This window comes from Diabrotica undecimpunctata, chromosome 3 (assembly GCF_040954645.1).
Source record: "Diabrotica undecimpunctata isolate CICGRU chromosome 3, icDiaUnde3, whole genome shotgun sequence".
Lineage (NCBI taxonomy): Eukaryota > Metazoa > Arthropoda > Insecta > Coleoptera > Chrysomelidae > Diabrotica > Diabrotica undecimpunctata.
In genome coordinates, this window is record NC_092805.1 from 63,156,394 (window position 1) to 63,174,390 (window position 17,997).

Sequence of the window (17,997 nt, forward strand, 5' to 3'; positions counted from 1 at the left end):
TGTCATCCCTAATGTTAATAATGAGAGGCTCAATTTGGGCTTCAATTAAATTGTCCAACTCCCACATTTTTGGCTCCACTACTTCTTCTTTTACATGTCTGACGTAGTTTTTCCATGGTTACAGCAGATAGCCTCATGGAATAAATTTTTAATGTCAGCAAATTTAAATGTTGTGTTATTAGCAGCAACATAATTCTTGACTTGCGCCCATACAAGCTCTATTGGATTGAGCTCGCAGTGGTACGGGGGCAACCTTAACACTGTTCTATTTGTGCTTCTTGCCAGTTCATCTACTATGTACTTATTATATTCGCCTTTACGTTGTTTAAAGATTTCTAAAAGTTGCATTTCTAACAGCGTTTCTTCAAAGGGAATGTTTTTTGATCGAAGCTAATTTTGAATATCTGCCTTTTTTGTAGCCATAATGGGAATTTTTCCAATTTTCTGGAATGGTAAGGGGCATTGTCCATCACAATTACGGCATTTTTCCAGTGTTGGTAAAATCTTTTGGAGCCAACTTTCAAATGAGTTCCCATCCATCTCCTCATGCTAGTCTCCACTTTTGCTGGATTCGAAAACCCACAGTGCATCCGGAACAAAACCATCCTCACTTCCGATGTGACAGATTATCAATCTTTTACCTTTTCCTAAAAGTGATATTAAAGATAATAATAAAAAAATTCAAAGATTTTCAATTTGAATTACCTGAGGGATTTTTTTAAGTCTGTCGACAGCCCATCCAAAAATGCATGTCTTGCAGAAGTCACAGAAGCATCCACCCAAACTTGATTTTATATGGCCAGCATTTATCCATGTTTCGACCAAGTAATAAATTGTTCTATTTTCAGCTCTATATTGTCATATCTTTTGCAGATAATCTCTTCGCCATAGCACAATTTCATTTCTGTCTGTTTCTTCCAAGTTTTTGAAATTTAAAATTTAATTTTCGTTAGAGTTTGTAAAACGTGGTTCTCTTAAAATTTGGTAAGGCATTATCATTATTTACATCTCTTAGACTTTGTAAATTGTAGGAACTTCATTACGGAAGAAATATTGATCAACCTTTCTTATTATAGCTGACTTATCAAAATCAACTACAGCATCTATTGATTTTGAACGATTTTGATTTGTTTTAGGTGCAGATAATGCGTGAGTACTTTTATACTCTTTAATGACATTGAAGACACTTTTCGAACAAACTCCTACTTTATTTGCAACCTTTTGTTGAATGTCTGTTAACGCTAAAGTAGGATTATGTTGCAAATCACATTTATATGTATTAACCATTATTTCTTTGTTAAGCTGTTTAATGATGTATATTATTATACTACTGGTGAAATATCTAAGAAATGACTAAAGTCTGTTTTTATAGCAATTCCGAAGAAACAGCGGGCAAAAACATGCGACGAATATAGATTAATTTGCCTGATTACCTACACATTAATTTTTTTTCTTCGAACATATCAAGAACCAAAAGCATTGATGGTGGAGATCTACATATCATAGAAAACTTATATTGGAAGCAGTAGTACGAGTCGATGGGAGATTAACCAACGCATGTTACATTCAAATTCAAAGAGGCTATCTAACGCCTTGGGATGCATTCTATCCCGCAACATCTATTCGGATATAGGTAATTTTCAAACAGGCTTTGCAAGATAAAGATCTTGGGAGTGAAAATCAGTGGTGAACTGATCTTAGATACGCTGACGATACTGTTATCTTATTTAATAGTCACCAGGCCATTCAAAAGTTGTTGCATTGTGTAAACACGACAGGGAGAGAAATGATTAAAAAATGAATGTTTCTAAAACAAAATTTATGGTTGAAGTCGACAGCTTTACGACAATGCTTTCCTAGAGATAGTTATACAAAACATTGAGAGAGTTACTCACTTTAAATATCAGAGATACCACATTACAGACCAACTATACCCAACTAAAGATATCGAGAGCAAAATTGAAGCAGCTCGCACATTTCGAAAAATGAATTGATTCTGTGACTACAGCTTAAACCTAAAATTATGTCAAATAATGATCAAATGCTATATTTGGCCAGTATTGTTACATAGGACCGCGACCTAGACTTGAAAGCTGATACGTTCAATCGTCTACAGGCGTTTGAGATCTGATTGCAAGAAGAATGCCCTGAATACCCTGGACAGATCAATGAAGTTGTGTTAAATAGAACAAGTGCCGCTCGTGAGTTATTAAAAACTATTATAATAAGAAAGATTTCATACCTAGCACATGTTCTTCAAGAAGACCGGTACATGAAAGGTAAAATCCAGGACCACAGAGGAATTGGAAGGAAGATGTCAAGGCTTAAGAACATTCGCGATTGGATAGAAAACGCAGTGCCAAACAACTATTTCGATTTGTTGAAAATCGTGAATAATTCGCCAAAGTAAATTGTTAACGTCAGGGGGACCTAATACGACACCGAAAGAAGAAGATACCTACCTAGTGATTTTATTTTCAGGTTTTGCATAGAATAAGATTTTATTTTGAATAAAATGTTTTATTTCAAATACGTTTCTGTTTCTAATTGTATTGCTGAATGTAGAAAACATATGTTAGTTTAAGTGTATTATTAAAAAAAGTTAAAATAGATGAATGCATGATGAGAAGAATACTAAGGGATGAACCCAAAAATGTATGCAACGATGGGGTCAAGTAAGGAAAACGTAAAAAATGTAAGATTAGCAGTAATTATTATTGCCAGTAGTTATAAATCTATTGTTTTATTTATTATTAGCGCAAATGCAATAAGAACAATAACAAAATTATTTTACTGAATTTCCGGTGGTTTTTGCAACATAATTGTTACTTTTAGGTAAAAATGGTCACTTGGATGTTACGTAATGTTTAGGTAGGGGAAGGGGATACTGAAAAACGTTACGGTGCGTTACATGGAGAGGGGTCAAAAATCTTAAAAAATTGCGTTATGTAATACTTGAACCCCCAATGCGTGTGAACATTAGCTTATACCATGTTTTCCGCTGATTTGGGATGCATATTTTTCTAGCAACCAATAGTGTTGATGCACTCCGCTTATATAAGTTACACTTGATAAATTTTATCTGTAAATTAGTTACTCCTCATTTACTTTCAGGCTTCTTTAGTGATGATTTGACTACTAGCTCCACTCAAAATTAGTAGCTACAATGACACATTTGCTGTTATCATGCCATCCAACGATGAAGGTGTTTAAGTAGCGTCTATTACATATAAACTACTGGTTAGATCGATAAGCCTGGCGTTTGAGAAATCGTATTTTATACTAATTTTTATTTCGTAGAATGCGTTTCACTATAATTCGTCTTACCTTGTTTGAAAGGACTGTAACTTACCTTATAAAATCAGCATAATCAATAAATAATTTTTATAAGGAATTGTTTAATGTCGCTATAATATCAGTGGTAATGAAGTAAAATCAGTCCAATGTAATATCAGTGATAATCTCTTTAAGAATTTGAAAATTTCAGAATCATTTAAAATATTTAATCCACTTAAATGCCGATAAATACTCGAAGAGGGGAGACTAACCATTGGAATAAGTCACTATAATTTATTATCTCACAAAGTAGTTTTGATATGTGTGCATTGATTAGCATAAGTAGGGGGTAGGGTTTTATTTTGCGTTTTTTTTATTCGACACTGTAACTCTTCAAGGGTATCCAATTAAAATTTCAGAGTGATCGGAGCAAAATTGATGGAGTTATAGGCATTTATGAATGAGTGAGTTGAGTGAAACAGCTCTTTTTATTCTGATACTTTTATGACATTTCTTTTTCTTGAAAGAAAACTCCTAGAGTTTTTAAAGTTTTTACACGAATTCCTTTTCGTGTAACGAAGCACATACACTGTTTTTATTGAAAAAAGTCGTAGTGTGACACTTGGTACATAGGTTCCTCCAATGCGCCGGGAATCTTTCTGATTAGAGGTAGGTCTTGGCACAACCCAAATCTCATCAGGAAGGGAGTTGACTAATGGGAGGTCCACACCAAATACAGTGAGTCACAATGGCTGATACTATGAGCGATTCCAGCGGGAGGGGTACTGTGCTCTGGAAGTTTTAGGGACTCTCTCGAACGCAAAGCTTATTATGCACCTTTGTGGATAGGTCGGTACTAAATAAGATACAGGGATATTTCATACGAGGTTCCATGTATATGGATGAACCAGTTGACATGAACATCTGAGAAACCGCATAAAATATACCCCCTTCCTCTATCTGGTTGCATCACCACCTCTGGTGAAATAGAAGGCCCTCTGGTCTTCACTTCCAGATCTCCAGTATACGGCACTACTCACATCGCCAACGCATGATCAACTCGGCCCGATATTTATTAGACGCATCTACATTCCAAGTACAACCAAGAAAAGATCCCTCATCCTCCCTCCCACTATACCTACATCACCAGGAGACAACCTGCACTTCCGATAGAGAAAACAAGTGAAAAAAACTTTAAATTATGAGACATCGTGCTGAAGGATGCATTGACACACGACCGTGGTCTCGAAGGGTTCCCTTTGGATACCAGGCGACCTAAGGGTGGCAAGAAGCCTTACTTGCCCAAGCGAGACTCTGAGCGAATGGAAATTTCTTCCCAAGCTATTCGTGGGAACAATATATAATCAATAGTAAATCAAAAAGAAGAAAACTGGATACTCAGGAGGCCGGTAAAGGTACTCCTTAAAAAGATATCTCTAAAGAATTAAAACAGATTCTCGAATTCCCTCAGGATAAACTCGAGGGAAACGCTATAGAAGAGGTTCTACAAACAAAGAAACCTCTGAAAGAGAAAGAAGGGGATAAACCCTCTTCTGTCAAGGGAGACTTCTGGAGATTAAGACTCCTGGGAAAGAAGGTCAGGTCAGGTGTAAGCACTCCTGAAGGGGCGCAGATGAAATGTTTTCGAACCGAAGAGATGAATTATTACAAAGCTGCAATCAGCGGAAACAAGGTAGTAATAGTACAGCCAATAGATAATGATGATCTTAGCAGGCTGCAGAAAGCCAGCCTACAAGCCGTCGAGGATCTACCCGAGGAAGGACCAGAACTAAAATTATAAGGCTGCTCACATCGGCCGAGATGGCTTCAGGTAACATATATTGATGACACAAGCTCCAAATGACAAAATTGAGACGACTGAACGACTCAATCCATGGGAAGGAGCAAAACTTAAGGCGATTAAAGGAACAGATCTGTCCAAAACTGACGATATGTGTTGCATACATACCTGATGAGGAAAAAGATACCTCAATGTTTGCTGAAAGAATCCTCCATAGACTGGACAAAGTTAAATCGAGGCCTCAGATCGTAGGACAGGAAAGTAATCCACTGCCACGAGAAAGGGGATCATCCTCTTCCTCGCAAGGCCAGCAACCGCGAAAGGGGAGGTTAAATTCATACAGGCGAATCTTCAGCATACCAAAGCTGCTTCATATATTATTGGCAGAAGATTCGCAAATTAAGCTACAGATGTAGTACTAATTGAGGAGACTTGGGTCACTGTAACAGGCCGAATTAGCAACCTAGGATTCGTCTCAACTAAGATACTGTATTGTACTTGGGAAAGATTAATTACTTTCAGGTTTCTACAAAGATGTAATCGCAGCTCAAATCACTGTATGGGAAGAAGAGAGCATACCGGATATAGTCGTATCCTCTGCATACTTTCGAGGTGATAGATCCAGCCACAACAGATCACCCTCCTAGGGCGGTACGAAAAGTAATCGAACATATGTACCTTTTTAACTACATTCTATAGAGCGTTTCACGTTAAGAAAATAACATTGCGGAGATAGGGCCATGTATTTCTTATGGACGATAGAAGCGCAGCGATGCCACGATGAACGAAGACAAGCACGATTCAGGGTTGTAAATAATTTGTATTTTCGTTTTCACAGACATGAATTAAATTAATGTTTTTTAACGTAATTTACCAAAAGTGCCCATTCGAAACAAGAGATGAAAAGTAGGGAAAATGATTTTAATTAAATAAATAGTATTTACAAAAGATAATTTTATTTTATCTTATTTTAATTATAGTAACGACAGTTTATTTGTTTTTCGGTAAGAATATCATATACCATAAATCATAGAAATCAGTAGAAAATATTGCTTAGTTAAATCATCCACTTTGCCGGCTATTAAAGATTTAAAAGCAAATAAACGGACCACTTGGAATGCATATATCTAATTACTAATTGCAGCTTAAAATAAAACGGTGTACGTATGTCAGCGATTTTATGTCGTTCTCTGAGACTACATAATGATAATAAGGCTTTGTGGTTCTTCAGTTGTTATTCTGACTTTACAGTTAAATGTTAATTGAAAATGGAAATTCGAAAAATATATCGACAATCTAGTAAACCGCATGCCTGAGAGTTTTGGCAACACTGATCTCCATAAGCCTAATGTTATTTTCTTAACGTGGAACGCTGTATAGAAGGGCTCATATTGAATAAAAATGAACCTACCTTTATAAACAAGAAAAGTCGAGTGGTTATTGATATAACGATAAGTTCTGAATAAATTAGTAACAAAATTGTTAATTGGCATGTTTCGAAAGAGCCGTTGAGTTAGGATCACTGACACATTGACTTTATCTTATATACAGGTAAATCACCTATAATTAGTTACAGAGATCCAGGTAATAATGCACAAATTGGGAAGATCGAACTAATGCACACCGAACCAATTTGGAAGCAAGGATAGGAAATACAATTAGAAATATCAGAACATGTTTGGATTATGAAGAGGCGAATAATCGAATCAGGGAAGCAATTCTCACATCGTATCAGGATAAATGCCCCGATAAAAATCTAAGCCCCGATCAAACCTAAGATGAATAACAGACAAACGCATTGGTGGGACAGAATACTGGAAAAACTAATAAAAGAAGTAAGGAAGCTATCGAATAAAATCAAAGAATTAGGGAACTGTGAAACATACAGAAAAACTCTTACCAGCATATAACAAAGAGATAAGAATAGCGAAAGGAGAATCTTAGAGGAGGTTATGTTACGAGAATTTCAGATATACCTGCGAACACTAGAATCTGTTGATAAGACATATTAAGGATGAGTCATTTATGGATCATCCTCTCAAGAGGGGAATATCAAGAAGGAAAATTAACAGAAACAGCATGGGACGAGGTAGTTAAGAAAATCATCAACTCCATTAACAATGGAGAGATGGCGTTAACCGCCTTTCTAGATATAGACGGTGCATTTATCCATTCCACATTCCACAGAGGGGAGAGCTTTCTCCCCTTCTGTGCTCACTCCTGGTGGATGACTAGATAAGCGGCATACATGGAACGTCCATTTGGAAAGAATATCCAACAAAGTCAAACTTTCTCTTTGGACATGTCGATATATGGTAAATCATGGGGTATGGAAAACAAACAAATGTACTGGCTATATATGACTGTAGTCAGACCTATGATTACATATGCAGAACCAGTGCCTAAATGCCAACAAAAGTACACCAGAGAGAAGCTGAATAAGCTTTAACAACAAGCATGCTTCTCCTAACAGGAGTGATATTGACTACCCCAACCGCCTGTATGGGCCCCATCCATTATATCCAGAGTTGGAAATGCTACCAGATGCAATGAAATCTAAATATAATTTCGAAAAGTTATTTACCGTCATCTTTCCAGGAAGGGACGACGGGAGTTGAATAAAATAAATCTCATAATGACAGAACAATGCTGGTAAACAGACGGCTCTAAAACTAATGAAAGAGTTCAGGAAACCAGGGACAGATCTATAAAGACAGATATAGATAGGAATGAGGTCGACAGAGAAAGCTATAAACATTGGATTGTCATAAGGGTCAATAGTGAGACCACTTTTATTTCTAATCTACACTCTGGATCAAAATTAACCGGCCATCTTAAAAATGGGTAATTTTTGATGTCTTATATCTCCTAAACCTGTTGTCCGATTTAAGTGATTTTTTTAATATATTATAGCCTTATTCCTTGACAATATCGTTATAATAATATGGTTGCTAAACAGGTAAACTTTCATTGTAAACCGGGTGTACGAATTAAACTGTGTTTTTTTCTTAAAGTTTGCATCACCCTGGGAATATTCTAGCATTTATAAAATATTGAAATTAAAACCTAACTATAGCCTCATGTTTTCTCAACATTTTGTTTTTTGATTCATTCGCTTATGTTGGATAATACAAAAGTTAGGTAGTTTAACAACTAGAGTAATGTTAATAAGTTACCCAGAGTAATGTTAATAAGTTACCCAGAGTAATGTTTGTCTTAACTAATGTATGCATTATTTTATATTAAGCCTTATGTTTATAATATGTTAGGGATGTTATAACGTTATACATATGCAAGTACTTTGTTATATATTAACATGAATAAATAACTAATGATCTGCAAATTATTGTAGGTCTTCTAACAAGGACATTATTGCCACCTCAAGGGGCACATGAATAAAATCAGACTGGCAGAAAGTGCGTACTGCAGATATGGTATTATTTCTTTAATTAGAGCATAAGACTTATAAATGGTATTTAACCGCTTGCAATTATTGGACTTAGATATAAGCTCTCTAGTTATTAGTAGTAATATTACTACTAATAACTAGAGTTCATCTACGATTGAAGACTCAACAGAAATAGAAATCGGAATTAAAATAAAAATGATAAATTGATTAAACAACTATTTTACTAACAAATACGGTTAGGGCCAGGGGGTAAAAAATCAAATGTGGGAACAAGCACAATGACCAAGATTGTAGACTTTTATGAAGTCTAAAAATATCATAGACAGAACTTATAATAAACGAAGAATATGTAAGACCCCTGTGATAAATAAAAAATAAAATATCTAGAAATAATTTAGAAACAAGCCATCAAACAAACTATGTTATGTTTGTTTATCAGTAAAGTATATATAAGCGATTGAACCTGATAGATAATGAACAATTTTTTATGTAAAACTTAATTATAGGAGTGAATATAATTTATCAGCTTCTTGAAATATTTTATCCATAATTGGACATTTCGTAATAAAAATATTGCATATAAGCTAAATTGCACTACTAACAAGTGATACAAAGATGTACTGCTTGTGTACCTATGTATATATTAAATTTAAGTATTATTAGGTTCAAAATTGTTGTAAACTATTATATTAATTTTATATGAAAACAAGATAAATTTGTATTAAATCCTAAAAATAGTTCTAGTATGTTTATGTTCAAATTATTTTTATCCATTAACTTCATACCTACCAATAAAAAAAAATAAAATTTTTAAGGGATTATAAATTTACTAAAGAAACCAAAACTATCAGTCGGAACTCAGAACTAAAATAGCTTTAACATTGTATACTTGTCATTTTGTTATTTTCCATATTCACTTTTCACAATTAGAAATTAATTTGGTCAATGGAAACTTATGCATGATATATGAACAGCACAAATTGATTTCTCTCAAAAATCATGTGGATTTCCGATAAATTTTTTACAACAAATCGAAATTTGTTATATGTTATGGCAAAATGATGAAATTTTGAAAAAGAAGTTATGAATAAAAATATCCAATATCCGATACCCCTCCTATGACTGGAATTAAAAAATATCAAACATTATTCATGCCAGTGATTGGGTACATTCCGCCAAATAAGTATGCAGAATGCTATCATTTAAAAGACAACCGTTTTATTCCGTTATATTTAGACAAATTTAGACATACATCGAAGAGCGTTTTTAGACACCCTGTATATGGTAATTTAATTAACTGTAATCACATTTACTACAACACGGCTCACATCTTGAAGTGTACAGGTACCGCCTTAGAATATATATTATAGTAAACAAGGAAACTAAGTTCCTGTAGCTGGCTGTATACCATGTATCACAAAAAATTTATTTAAAAATCCTTTATAAAAGGTATTAAAACATTCAATCGGGCTAAATCACAGAACGTTTCGGAAATAATATTCCATCATCAGTGTGTCCTAAAAGTATATAACCACTTTAATTAAAGAAAACATAAAATTTAAAATTTTGACCAAGGTTAATACAAAATGTGGTTAATACTTACTTACTAAGTGTACATGTTTTGAGCTACTAAATATTTGGGTAAAAACCCGTTAAATGTTTTTAATTTGAATTTAAGTTACATTATTGGATCTTATATCCTATGATGTTTAAGTTACAATTGGAATTGATAACATGGCAACGTAAGACTACAACAATGTTGGAACCCACAAAAAAAAGGTGGATCTTTTTGTTGACTTTGTACCCACATTATCAGACTGATTACCGAGATGATCTTTAATGAATGTGCGATTTTCTCATGTTCAGCATATTCATATCTGGAAGTGTTTGCCAATTCATTATTTGTTTTAAAACTGGAATTGAAGAAAAATTTGACACTCTCCCTATGATCTCAGAATTCTTTGAAAAGTGTTGTCAACATAAAATGAAAAAGTATAAAAAATATAATCCTACAAAATGTTCATTTTAAAAAATTTGAGATAATCTCTGCCAAGGTTTAAAAAATCCATAGACAAAATTAATGGCGTAGTATATTTTAACATATTTCATCAAAATTTGACTAAACCATAATAAAATAATTATGATCGAATACGGCCGGTTTGCGCTCGACCGTTTTGCGTCCTTACCTGAAATCGACCGGTTTGCGCTTTGCAATTTTCATAATAGAAATATCTAACTACTATAGTTTCCTTAATCGGGCGACTTTGCGCTCTCTTGCAATATAATTTTAATTTCATTCTACAATAATAGAATGGTGAACCTGCAATGAACAAACAAACTAACATGTCAAATAAACAGAAACATCTTTTTCCTTTATATTTGAAAAAAAAAATGACAAATCAAAACTAACAAAATTATTAAATTTTTCTAATACTGTCGAACAGAGTGTTCTTTAATCTTTAATATCTCTGTTTATAATCCTTCTACCTGGAAGTTAATTGTTTAGATATAATTAGTAACTAGGATTCCCAAAATGAGAGGTCGCTGGAACTAACTTTCCTTTCTACCTGATAATGCGAACTGGTAACTACTTAAGTCATTAACAAAGGGTATGTAACTGAAAAATTACCAGAAAATTCTAGGTGATAATGACCATATTGATGGTCAATCATTTCTATTGCGTTCTTTGAGATAGTAGGATCAAGAATTATTGTGAATCAGTGTGAGTTAGTGTTTTAAAAATGGATGTGCAAATTATTGAAACTTCAAAGGGAAAACCATGTGCATTGTACAAAGGGTACAGTTTTCATATGAAAAAAACAAATAAAGATGGTTCGGTTTTTTGGAGTTGTTTGAAAGAGAAAACTGAAAAATGTTGAGGCCACATAATTATGGATAATAACACAATAATTAAGGAAGCCGAGCATCTGTGTAAGCCGAGTGTTGCAGCGACAGAAGTGAAACAGTGTGTCTTCAATGTTCGAAAAAGAGCTAGGGAAGACAATAGTTATTTGCCGATGTCAAAAATATATCAAGATGAATTTCAAAGATTATATAGTCAAGGACTGGATTTCGTGACAGACATCCCAAAATTCTCTTCAGTGAAAAGTGGTTTAAACGATTATAGAAAACGTGCTCGTGGGCTGCTCACAGATCCAGCGGCAGCATCCGAAATAGTATTTCCAGAAGAAATTATTACAATGAGTGACAAAACGAAATTTTTATTTATCGACAAGACCACTCCCTCGGGATACAGAATCTTGGTGTTTGCCAGCAACAAAGCTAGGGAGATTTTGGTTAACAGTAAGGACACTGTATTTATGGATGGAACATTCAAAAGCTGCAGTAAGCAATTTAATCAAATATATACCGTTCATATCGATATTGGTAGTATGTCAAAGGAGACAAATACAATTCCATGTATATTTGTGTTACTTCCTAACAAAACCAAAGAGACATACGATATGTTATTTTCATCAATGAAAGAGAAACTACCAAATTGGAAACCATCTCTTATAAAACTGGATTTTGAACAGGCAGTGATTGGTGCCTTAGAAAATTATTTTCCCGAAGCCAAAATTTCTGGTTGTAATTTTCATTTCAGTCAATGTATATGGAAAAATGTTCAAAATATTGGACTTGTTTCTGAATACACTGACAACGAAGATAGTTATACATTCAAGAAACCTCTCCTATTTCTGAAAAAATGGAACAGTTTTATGACTACTTTGTCAAACAATGGTTAGAAAATACTCACATTACCAAGGAAATGTGGAATTGCCATGATCAAAGACATCGCAGTAATAACGTTTTAGAAGGTTGGAATCATCGTCTGAATACATTAATAAGACCACAACCCAATGTATTCCAATTAGTGAAGTGCCTGGTTAAAGAAGCAGAATATTGTGATCACCTTTATGATCGATTTACTTTCAATCTAGAAGGAAAGCGGCGAAAGAAAACATATATTAATCTTGATGAAAGAATATCCAAAACTTTACAGAAATATAAAGATACAAGGGACTTAAGGTTGTGTTTAAGGACATTGGCATATATCCAGAAGCTACAATAAATAGACAATTTTTTATTCCCAAGATTTTTTTGTATTTTACTGTATAAAAAGTTTGGAAAAAAAAACGAAAAAAAAACAAAAAAAATAAAAAAAAAACAAATTAAAAAAAAATGAAAAAATTAAAAAAAAAAAACATCTAAACACGCCAATGTTTATATTATGTATAAACTATGACAGTCCTAAGCCTGAATGAAAGTGTGAAGGGAAGATGGTTTATTTTTATTTTTTTATAGTTTTATGATTTTTTAAAACTAATTTTACCAGCCTAATCGTTACCTGATCGTTATGGTAGAATCAAATTAAACGTCGATTACAAGAGTGCGCAAAACGGTCGATATAAGAAAATAATTAGCTATATATCTCCATTAAGAAAGTGTTAGAGCGCAAACCGGCCGACACCATTATGATCATGCAAAAAAATACCATACTTACACTATGGTGTTTTTAAGATTAGTTGTTAGCATTAGTATTAACAACTATATATATTACACAAAGATTAAATTATTTTATATAGCCAATATTTTTTTATTGCACAATAACATTATAGTTATTTAATAGTAAAACATACAGAAGTCAAGAAAATGTTGTGATTTGGGCCAACTTATCTTAATATAAATGTTAATTTTACAGGACAAAGGGTTTTACATATAACAATAAGCAATTTTTGAATCAATACATTTAATCAAGTCGTCAGAGACGAAAATGCCACTGAACCTTTAAAAACCATACGAACAGGCTGCATTCTGCCGAGAATATTAATTTTAATTTTGGGACTCCAAAAAAGATGCAAAAAAGTTTACCACTTTTACCCACGGGCTTCTCCCTAAAACCCCCTCGCAGGGGGGTAAAAACGCAAAAAAATCAATTTACCAAAAAATGTTTCAAATAAAAAATGTAGCTGAGATAATTTTAGAAAAAATGTTTATAAGCATTTTTTGTGTAGAATTAACCGTTCTCTTAGAAACAACGCTTGAACCAACCGTCGATTTTGAATGTCAGTTACGCGAACAAAATCAATGTTCATTAAAATTTGTATCAGCTCGACGGTAAAAATTCGATATCTTTTGATCCAAATGTCCTATGACAAAAATCAATATGCATTTTAAAGGTAAAGAGTTCAGCTTTTGTATGCAGTTTTTGTATTTTGCCGCAAATAAACTAAGATTTTATACAGGTGTTAAATAAATAAACGTAGCGCGATTTTTGCCATTTTTTATGATTCTCACGAGATCAATACAATTTATCCCTTTCATTAACTGCCAACTATGAAGTTTCGATTACTAGAGCGTAACCTTTAAAACCTATAGCATGAAATTTTAGTTTTGAGTTTTGGCAACAAATATGAGGTATTTAAAATATGTTTAAAAAACGTTGGATTTAAACGTTCACACAGCAAACGATCTAAAACATTTAAAACTTTTTTTTTTTCAATTACACTAGTACGTTCCTCAAAAGAACAAAATTTTTGCAATAATCTACACCCAAAACAGTCTTCTTAAATACATTTCCCGTGACATGTGATCGTTTGTAATGTAAAACATTAAATTCTGCGTTTTTTATTCATATTTCAAATGCCTCATATTTGCTACCACAACTCAAAATTCAAATTTTATGTCATGGGTTTTAAAGGTTGCTCTATAAAAATGAAAATTTTACTACAACTGGTCAAGGAAAGTTATCAATTTTACTGATCTCACAAGAATCATAAAAAATGGCAAAAATTGCGCCACGTTAATTTATTTAACACTTTTAGAAAAACTGAGTTTCTTCTCGTCAAAATACAAAAACTGCACTCTTTGCCTTTAAAACACATCTTGAATTTTGTCGATGGGACATTTGGATCAACAGATATCGAATTTTTCCCGTCCAGCTCATACAAATTTTATTGAACATTGATTTCGCTCGCGTAACTGACATGCAAAATCGACGGTCGCTTCAAGCGTTATTTCTAAGAGAACGGTTCATTCTACACAAAAAATGCTCATAAACATTTTTGTTTAAAATTATCTCAGCTACATTTTTTATTTGAAATATTTTTTTCTACAGTAAGTATACAGATTCTTATTAAATCAATTTTTTTGCGTTTTTACGTTTTTAAAAGTGGTAAACTTTTATACATCTTTTTTGGGTTCCCAAACTTAATATTCTCCGCAAAATTCAGCTTATTCATATGATTCTTAGAGGTCAACTCTCTGACGACTGGATTAATTCTCACAAAAATGCTTAAGGTAAAGTAGTTTGTGAATATTACAGATTTTAGGAACTATACATACTGTGATACATTCATGAATTATGTACATACATAGTACATTTATAGACTGATAAAGGTATTTTGTGTTTTGTTGAATTATTAAGTCCTTACAAATTATAAAATTCCATTATTATTGGGGACTGTTGACAAACACACATATCTCACCAGTTACATCATTTGCACAACAGTGTATACTGTGCAAAGGAAGTTTATTATAAAGGAAGTTTATTATACTTCTCTCTCTGGTGCTCTCCCTTCTAATTGAGGATTGGGTGCATTTTTAAATTTCTTGTCCAATAATGTAAGGGCTATATCAACACCATAATACTTAATTTTGTTTTAAATAATGAATGCAAAAACAACACCAATTAAGTATTGTTAAAGTTAAGTTAAAATAAAACAAACTAATTAAGTACAATATAAACAAGATGTTAAGTAATAAATAACCAAAATTTTTTTGATAATATTGAGATCAATTACAGGTAGATGCATAAGGTTAAAGACCAATTATTACTTAATAAAGGAGACAGTATATTAGCACATTTTCAGAAGTCCTGATCATGCATCATACAGAAATGTGTGTTCACATTTCTTGTGTTGTATGTGTTCTATGATGTCTGGGGGTGCATAGTTCACCATTCCTATAGATATTTTTGGTTACTCAAGATAAATATTTTAAAAGTTTACACAAAAATAGGTAACATTTTTAATTTTTTCAAAGTTTAACAAACAATTGATTGGACCCACTCTGTCCTTTAAAGGTTAATAACTATAGTGAGTTGGCCTAAATCGTATTTTTCCATATAAGGAATATGTGGTTACTTGAATTATGGATAAAACTTTATACAATCTTGAAATAAAAAAAAAGAGTTCTTCTAGATGGACACAAAGTTAACAAACAGTATGCTGAATAGTAATAAGTAATTGTAATATTAACTAGTGTTTTATACAGAGTGAATAATATATATATATATATATATATATATATATATATATATATATATATATATATATATATATATACTCCTATTTAACATCATCAGTTTAACATCAGGAACATATATAATAAAAAAGAACCTTACATTACCTTATTTGCAGTAAATAAATATAAATAATCCTCTTATATTCCTCATTTGGGTTGTTCCAGTGCGGTAAATTAAAATATCTTATGAATCCAAAAAATGTTGGGAGTTTTATTTGTATAAATTCTCATCAATACCGTCAAATTAGGAGGTAGACGGTATATATTTGTAGTTCTATTCATGTCTAGTGGCCAAAAATGTTCCACACACATGAAGATTGACACAGAGGCCCATTTGAGCCATTTTTGGAGCCTCTGTAAATTAACAATTGAGGTTAAGTATTGTTTTTCATAAGAGTCATAAAGAAAAACCAAAAATGGAATTATTTCGATAAATAAAAATATATGTAGAACTAGAAGTACAGACTGTTAAATATGTTTAGGTCAGTAAAATTTATTATCAACAATATTACCCAATTAAATTTTAATAATAATGGAACTAAAATCTATTGAAATTATAAATCAATAGATTTTTTTCTATAATACATCATTCGAGTAAAGTATTTCAACATCACATAAGTGATATTATTAATATTTTCTTCAGAAAAACCATATAAGGCATAAATAATATATACTCTCATAATACTTCTGACTATTATGTATATTAACAAGCGTATGACAACATTATGTGGCTTTAATTAACACTTTTTAGTACTGAAATTATTTAAGTGTTGCTCACAAATACTAATTTCTTTAAGAAAATATTTACCTTAACATTTTGCTGGTTATACAAAGTAAAAACTAGCAAAAATAAAATTTTGCTTCAGTCTTTCACTAATAGAATCATATCCTAGATCTCTTAGAAAACCACAGGTTAAGTTTATAGAGCAGAGTTCAAGCTGACTGAAATAAATTGCAAGAGCAAGTTTGACACAAACCATTTGGTAAATATTAAAATCAATTTAACTTATATAGACAACAGACATTGCATACATGTAATAGTAAAAATTTTAAAACTATAAAATGATATAAAACCCTTTGAAAAAAAAAGCTGCAATACTGAAAGATTTTTAAAAAACCATGAGAACAACAATACACAGAAGTCAATTAAAAATGTTTCTAAAAATAATAAAAAAACCATACCTTGCATATCTACAATTTTTAGTGGATAAGGCCTAAAATAACGAGAGAGATACTCTAATGTCTTAAACCCTAATGTGTGAAACGTTTACCTCCTAACAGTTAATATAGATATTTATGTCACAGCAATTATGAATAATGAATGACTATGGTTCTGAAACTATTTCATTAGGAAACTGAATATTCTATGCATGAGAATAAACCACAATGAATTGTAAGAAAAATTACATTTTTTTTTTAACATATTGCAATTTCCAGTCCTGGCATAATTTAAAAAAAAAAATCCTGAAATAAAATTGTGAAAAATATATAATCTCTATGTAAATTTTATTTCAGAATTGTTTGAAAATTATTTTTGGATTGAAAACCAAATAGGTATCAAAACAAAACAAAATTTTTTTTATTAGAAATCATTGTTTTATTCTCATTTATAAAATATTCAGTGAAATCAGAAAGGTGTAAATATCAAGTAATGGAATGATTCAAAATCACACAGTTCTTTCTATCTATTGTGTAAAAATCAGAAAAAACTGAAAAATCAGCCTATATTCACAACTCTATTTTTCACAAACTATCTGAATTAAAACATCTAATAAGATTATAGAACTATTCATTTATAATATTTACATAAATCTTTTTTGTTGACACTTTGCCAGCCCATTAGTTTTTAACATTTTATTTAAGAATTTCCTTCCACTTAACTTTTTAAAGTTCTCCATTCTTTCATCATCAGTAGAAAAAATCTTCTGTAGCATTTTTACATATTCCTTAGTATATATTCTTCTTAACCCTTACAATTTACTCTTACAAAAATTAGAATTTATTATTGGAATAGCAAATCCTCTAAATAATTTACATTCATATGAAATATATGAAATTATATATCATAAAATATATGAAATATTCATATGAAAATAAAATGTCTTGCACTTAAAAGCCAGTTAAGATTGTCATCCTGAATCTCAGCTACATGTGAAACAACTAGGAAGTAAATCAACAACAATCCAGAGAAAGTAAATATGAAAGC

General features: G+C 32.0%; 1 protein-coding gene across 2 annotated transcripts in view; it reads right to left on the bottom strand.

The window, feature by feature from the left end:
• Positions 1–17,997, bottom strand: part of LOC140436859 (cyclin-L1) — a 56,518-nt gene that overhangs the window by 33,295 nt on the left and 5,226 nt on the right. The gene's annotated exons all lie outside the window — the stretch shown is intronic.